This window comes from Macaca fascicularis, chromosome 8, assembly GCF_037993035.2.
Source record: "Macaca fascicularis isolate 582-1 chromosome 8, T2T-MFA8v1.1".
In the NCBI taxonomy this organism is placed as follows: domain Eukaryota; kingdom Metazoa; phylum Chordata; class Mammalia; order Primates; family Cercopithecidae; genus Macaca; species Macaca fascicularis.
In genome coordinates, this window is record NC_088382.1 from 91,301,784 (window position 1) to 91,309,769 (window position 7,986).

General features: G+C 35.4%; 1 pseudogene; it reads left to right on the forward strand.

The window, feature by feature from the left end:
• The first annotated feature begins 246 nt into the window (after window positions 1-246).
• LOC141407584 (U4 spliceosomal RNA) lies at window positions 247-327 on the forward strand (annotated as a pseudogene).
• The last annotated feature ends 7,659 nt before the right edge of the window (window positions 328-7,986 follow it).

Sequence of the window (7,986 nt, forward strand, 5' to 3'; positions counted from 1 at the left end):
TGGTTTCACCATGTTGTCCAGACTGGTGTCGAATTCCCGACCTCAGATGATCCACCCGCCTGGGCCTCCCAAGGTGCTGGGATTATGGATGTGAACTACTGTGCCTGGCATGATTAAAGTTTTAAGTTTTAACAAGGTGATTTCTAGTTGCAGAGTGGCTTAGTTTAAGGGGCAACTGGCAATTGTGACAAATTAGAAGCCTACTGAAATCATCTCCAAAAAAAACAGAGAGAGAGAGAGAGAGAAAGCTTTGTGCAGTGGCAGAACATAGCCAATGAGGTTTATCTGAGGTGCAATTATTGCTAATTGAAAAAGAAATATGAAGACAGGGAGAATTAGGATGGGGATGAAGCAGGCACCAGAAGTTAAAGCAAGTTGACTAGGATCACACACAGAGGCTTCTTGACTTGCAATCCTGTGATTTTTTTTCATACTCCCCTCTCTTTATTACTGCACCATAATTTACTGTCATTTGCTGTTTTTAAATAATATACATCCTCCTATCTCCCACACCCACATGACTGTTAGTAGTCTCCCTTCTCTGAAATACCACTGCCCTCATCACATTCTAAGTTGTAACGTTTGTAAACCAGTTTGAGATAGGATTTGCTTCCCTGCTTTGAATCCAGCTTTGGGTAGGTAGCTGCTTATCTCTCTGCATGGGATAAAAATATATATATAAAGTGGGGTGCTCAAGCCAAATACATTCGTCCTGGACTCAAATTTTTGCAGAACTTTCCAAATTCCTGGGCAATGATGGCAGACCTCCATTTTTCAGCTGTGAAAGAAATTTTGAAAACTAGGAAAACAGGTAACGAAGACCAGTGATGAGATAAATCAAATATTTGTCAATTTATCAGGATTATTCTTAATGTAGGAATATGGCACAGGATATTCCCTGGTTATCTATAATATCAAAGCACCGTCTCCCAAATGAGGTTCCCACATTTGGTGACCATATGAGGGTCTTATAAAAAAAATAGAAATTGCAGGCCCCAGCCCACCTACTGAGTCAGACTCTGGAGGGTTTTAGCTCAAAATCTACATGTTTAAAAAACTCTGTAGGTGATTCCTATGCAGTAAACTTATTTTTAAAAATCACTGAACTAAAGAATTAGTCACCTATTTTAACCTCTCCAGATACTTTGTCCTTAAAATATATTTTAATCTGCAAAATGAGATAATAAAACCTTACCTCCTTAGAATCAAGAGGCTAGATCTGATGATCTCTTCCTGTATCTCAAGGTTCTAAAACCTGCCATTCAATTATTTATTTTTCTCATCAGTCATTACTGATGGTTCATTTCTGTTTCTGTGTTTACACCATCCCCTTCACCCAAATTCCCCTGTAAAATCTCTTCTCTCATGTAAGATCCATCCCCTCTGTGTAATTGTCTTCAAGTGAGTTTACTCAGAGAGTAAACTCTCGCTTCCCCAAACTTTGAAGCATTTTTGATCCCAACACTGATTTGGTCCAAGGCAGCAATTGCTTTGTGGTGACAATCTTTGTTAAGTCCGTGTTATGACTGCCATTGTGAGAGCAAGGACTGTCTTTGTTGATGACTGTGATGTTGACCATACTAGGTAAACTATCATTGCAAACAATTTTGTGATCATTTTAATGTGTATGGTCAATCAATGTGAATCAGATCCTCTGAAAAGCCTAATATGCACAGACTTCAAGCTTAGTTTCTGATAGATTTTCAACTCATAGGAGTTTGGCTTTCATTAGCTACATGCAGTTTAATCTCCAGTGTCTAGCTCTCTATACTCTTTAATTAAAAAAAAAAAAATGTATAGGCCAGGTGCAGTGGCTCATGCCTATAATCCCAGCACGTTGGGATGCCAAGGCAGGCAGATCACTTGAGGTCAGGAGTTCAAGACCAGCCTGGCCAATATGATGAAACCCTGACTCTATTAAAAATAAAAAAATAAAATAAATAAAATTTAAAAATTAGCCAGATGTGGTGGTACATGCCTACAATCCCAGCTACTCAGGAGGCTGAGCAACAATAATCGCTTGAACTCAGGAGGCAGAGGTCGCAGTGAGCCAAGATCAAGACACTAAACTCCTTCAGCCTGGGGGACAGGGTAAGACTGTGTCAAAAAAAAAAAAAAAGTATAAATTATTTCCTGGTTACAAAGAAATTTTAATTAAACTAAAAAAATACTAAGTTGAAATAACCAGTCTTTGCTTACTAGGGAAATAAATATGTTTGAAAGATATAATGTCAAGCATGAAAAGAAGGAGATAGCCAGCAAGACAGACCTTCTCAAGGTGCCCTGAAAATGGATGAGAATGGAGTAGATTTTATTTTTGACATTGAAACAGACAGCATTCAATTTACCCCCAAAAACAACACCTGTATTTACATCAGGTCTATTAATTAAATTATATCGGGAGTCTCTGGTCATGAGTTCCCTTGATGTAGGATTGCAAGAAACAGCCCTTAGTCTTAACAAAGATGGTATGAGAAGATGCTTAAATATCAGCTTTAATGTCTCTGTTTGTTTTGTTTTGTTTTTTTAAAGTAATCTGTTGTTCTCTTATTTTAAATTCAAACTCTTGGACCTGGAGGCATTAAGATTTGGAATTGGAAGAAGAAAAGTAATCTCCTGAATAGATAATTACATAGAGAAATCCACTGGAGAATTTGAGTAATGTCAAGTGGTTGCCCAGATTGGAGGACCAGCATTTTCAAAGTGAGCTCTGGTGTTTCTCTGGAATTTCTCTGTGCATTCAGGGAAAACAAATATGGCAAACAGAAAGAAATCCCATAAATCTTTCTCAAGGTTAATTGCTTTTCAGTGGTCCATCATTACCTTAACCTGACCCTTTTCCATGATTGCTCAAGTGGCTGAATATTAATTAAATTTGAAACTACAAATTATTATTTGATCCTATAATAGATTTTCTTGATCAGTTACCTGATACTATTTGGGTATTCTAGAGTGTGCTCTGTAGGAAAGGAAAGCAGGAAAGGGTGGGGACTAGGGAACAAATAAGGAGCTAAGAAAGCAATTGATACGAAAAATATTCTCTTGGCTATGATTTAACAGATAACTAGAAAACAATCAAAAGGTTATATGCAGCAGCATTGTTCTCCTAGGGAGATTACTAGAATTCACCATCATAAAAGTATTGAAACCAAAAGTGTGGTGATGGTTAATCCATCAGAAAATAGCAAATGTATTTAAAGATAATGAATCAATGCAGGGCAACATTGTGACTTTCATGGACACTTGCAATTTTTGCCTTCATAGATCCTTCTCACCATAATAATACCAATATTAAAAATTATTTTGTATGTAACTTTAAATATTTAAAATCTTGTTTCTCTGTTAAACTTGTGTGGGCCCTAAAACATTGTGTTTTTTGATATAAAAAAAAATTAAAACATTATTTGACCCTAAAAGTTTATTTTTTTTCTTTTGGTTTTGAAAGAAAGAAAGATTTTCATGGGTTCTTAAAAGTGTCACTGGCCATGTGCCCTGTGCTACTGTGCCTAGTGGATAAGTTGGTCCTGCATCAATGAAGTAGAGACCATAATTGGTTTGAGGTAAAATAAGTCTTTTCCATTCTGAACTCTTATTTTGTCAGATGATACCTGGTACCAAAACCACCTCCAGGCTAGATGCTCAGTGGTACAGTTAAAATCAAGAGAAATTTGGAATAATATCTTCTCTATAAACCTGCATCTCTTACAGGATTAGTCTTCCTAACTGACAGAAAATCCCAGATTTATTTTTTGGCTTTCAAGTAATGACCTGAACTGGGAAATTGTATTTATAGCACTAGACTAAGACTGTTTTCCAATGTCCGCTGACTCAGCTAGCTTGTGTGATGTTCTTGTGATATTTGACCAACAATTATATTACTCACTGGTATTAGAGACCTGTTAACATTTTCAAAGATTGTCATTAACTAGTCAAATTGAATGACTAAAGTAAGGATTGATTGAAGGTAATGATGGTGATGACCGCGATGAAGACTATACTCATCGTGATTTTTAAAATGCATGTTTATTCATTCAAGAAAAGAATACAAGTGCGTGAATTTTAGTTCTTTTCTCCTCTAGATCAATATACCTGACTCTGCTTGTTGTTTAATAGTGTTATTTCTATCTCCCAAAGAACGAAAAATAAAATATGTTTTTTTAAAATTTCAAAATACATTGACTTAACAATAATAAAATTGAATTAAAATGTCAAGAAGAATATGATATAAAGAGCACTGGAAATCTATAGGTTTTGGCCTTTCTTCTGCCACTTAAACTGTATTTGGTAAATGACATGCCTTTTCTGGATTAAGGAAATTGAGATGGATGGGAGAATTCTGAAGGCCTCTTCTGATGCTAAAATTGTGTAAAAAATGTGAAAGGATTATCCCTAATTAATAAAAGTATTTATTTCACCATTGCACTTATACATATCTATCTGGATTGCAAACTTTTTTGAAAATCCTGGTGCCTAGGCTGTAATCCATGTCTTCAGAGGTTCTGGTTTTTTAACAGGCACCCTTGAGTTGGAAAACACAAATTAAATATTACAAAATGTATAAATGTTTCTATTTTGCAATAATTCTGGACTGTGTTTTAATTAACAAAGATCATGTTGAAGGAATTAGTTGCATTACAAGGCCAGGAGGAAAGCAAGGTACTTAACTATAGCAACAATGCAAAGGGCTAAAGGCATGAATAAAGTGAAACAATAAAGTCACAATACCTGGGCATAAAACTGCTTTTCAGAAATAGAATATAAATGCTAAAGTCAATTACAGATCAACAGAGTCAGAAATAAGAAGATTTCTGAAAACATATTAAATCTTTCCTGTCTCAAAATTGTCTTTAAAAATTAATTTTGAGATAGGAAAGATGTTAATTTCATCAAATGGTTTGAGTTTGGAATATCTAACTCTCCATTCCTCTGTACCTCTTGTATTTTCTTTAGTGTTGAGAGGCAATATTTTTGACATTGTACCACCATCATAATAATTATAGGTAATACTTAAATCATGCTTACTATGTACCAGGGAATTCACTAAGAGCTTTGTGTAGACTAAATAATTTAATCCTCATAACAACCTCATGAAGTAGGCACAATCATTATCCCAGTTTTACAGTAGGACAGACTAAGGCACAGAAATGTTTGGTAAATTGATCAAAGTGACAAAGGTGGTATAGCACCAGAGTCTTTACACATAAGCCCAAGTTAAGTATAGACCAAGTCATTGAGTATTTCCAGTGAGGGTTACATAATAATATCAGCACTCAATTATTCTTTCCCCTACTCTGAATACTTGCTAAACTCTATCAAAGTCTTAATTATCATCTTGTTAACTTCAAAATACTATGTAATTCATTTTAAATAGCTTTTTGGTATAATCCTACCATCACCAGCATGTGCCAGGCATCAAGAAAAGGGAGAAGGCAAGGAAGGGGGATAACAAATATACATTAAAATATGTTACCTGCTAATGCAATAAGACAAGAAAAGGAATAAAAGGTATGTAGATTGAGAAGGAAGAAATAAAACTGTTTCTGTTTGCTGATGATACAATCATATATGTAGAAAATCTGACAGAATTAACAAAAAAAAAAAACCTTCTGGAACTAAAAAGTAATTATAGAAGGGTTGCAGGATGCAAGGTTAATACACAAAAGTCAATTGCTTTTCTATTTACCAACAATTAACAAGTGGAGTCTAAATTAGTCTCTACAGTACCATTTACATCACCACCCCTAAAAATGAAACACTTAGACAGAAATCTAACAAAATATCTATAAGAACTATATGAGGGGAACTATAAAACTCTGATGGAAGAAATCAAGGGAAAACTAAATAAATAAAGAGATATTTCATGCTCATAATAGGAAACTCAATATTTTTAAGATGTCAGTTCATCCAATCTTGATTTTTAGATTCAATGAAATTTCAATCAAAATGCCAGCAAGTAATTTTGTAAATATTGACAACCTGATTCTAAAGTTTATATGGTGATACAAAAGACTCAGAATACCCAACACAATATTGGAGGAGAAAAAGTTGGAGGATTGACATCAAGACATACTATAAAGTACAATAATCAAAGCAGTGCAGTACTGGTGAAAGAAAGGGCAAATAGATCAATAGAACATAATAGAAAGCTCAGAAATAGACCCACATAAATACAGTCAGCTGACCGTTTACAAAGGAGCAAAGGCAACACAGTAGAACAGAGTCTTTTCAGCAAATGGTGCTGAAAAAACTGGACATCTACATGCAAAAAAAGAACCTCATACCCTTCACAAAAATTAAGTCAAAGTGGATTACAGACCTAAATGTAAAATGCAAAAACTATAAAACTCCTAGAAGAAAACATAGGAGAAAAATCTAGCTGATCTTTGGTATGGTGATGACTTTTTAGATATGAATCCAAAGGCACAATCCGTGAAAGAAATAATTGATAAGCTGGATTTCATTAAAATTAAAAACTGCCTGCTTTGCAGAAGACACTCTCCAGAGAATGAGAAGACAAGCCATAGACTGGGAGAAAATATTTGCAAACAGTGTATCTGATAAAACACTGCTATTCAAAATGTACAAATAACTCCTAAAACTCAACAATGGGAAGATGAACAACTTGATTTAAACATGGGCAAAACACCTGAACAGATACCTCACAAAAGAAGATAAACAGGTGACAAGCATATGAAAAGATGCTCCATATCATATGTTATCAGAGAATTCCAAATAAAACAAGGTACCACTACATGCCTATTAGAGTGAACAACATTCAGAACACTACAACACCAAATGCTAGTGAGGATGTGGGGATCAATAGGAACTCTCATTCATTGCCAGTGGGTACAAAATTGTACAGCCACTTTGGAAGGCAGTTTGGCAGCTTACTTCAAAACTGAACTTACTCTCCCAGTCATCGCCATATCAAGCAACTGCACCCCTTGTTATTTACTCAAAAGAATTGAAAATGTATGTCCACAATAAAACCTGCACATAGATGTTTTAGCAGCTTCATTAATAATTTTGTTCTAATTTGGCAGCAACCAAGATGTCCTTTAGTAGGTAAATGGATAACCCATGGTACATGCAGACAATGGAATATTATTCAGTGATAAAAAGAAATGTGTTATCTAGCTATGAAAAATCATATAGGAAACTTAAAATGCATTTCTAAGTAAAAGAAATCAATATGAAAGGCTACATACTGCACAATTCCAACTACATAATATCCTGGAACAAATTAAAAAGATCAGTGGTTGCTGAGAGTTAGGGGGAAGAGAGGAATGAATAGGCTGAGCACAGAGGATGTTTAGGGCAGTGAAACGATTCTGTATGATACTATAATGGTAGATAGTTATCATTATACATTTGTCCAAACCCATATAATGTACAACACCAACAGTGAGCTCTAACATTACCAGGGGCTTTGGGTGATAGCGATGTGTCAGAGTAGGTTGATCAGCTGTAACAACTGCGTCGCTGTAGTGGGGGATGTTGATAATGGGAGAGGCTATGCATATGTAGAGACGGGGTAGATAAGAAATCACTGTATCTTCAACTCAATTTTGCTGTGAACTTAAAGCTGCTTTAAAAATAGAGTTTATTTTAAAAGTAAATAAATAATTATTTAGAAAATTTACTACAGTTGACTCATGCTGCCCCATTAATACATAGATCACAGTTCCCAGTGCAAATACCATCATTGCTTCTAAAGGATGAAAATACTGATGTGTGGGTTGATTAACGTATGTTGATCCATGGGAGGCTGCATAGAAAACCTTGGCTAGGAGAAGCATTGTCAATGGCATGTCTCTTTCTGAGCTCTGCCCATTCGTTCTAGGTGAGGACTCTGTATACTGCTCCTATCTCATAGCCCTACCAACATCCCTATGACTTCTGTCACAAGATGCCTTGCTCAGTGGCTCTCTCGAGGCCAAATGAAGCCTATTGTTTTGGAGAGTAAAAATCTCTTATTCACATTTG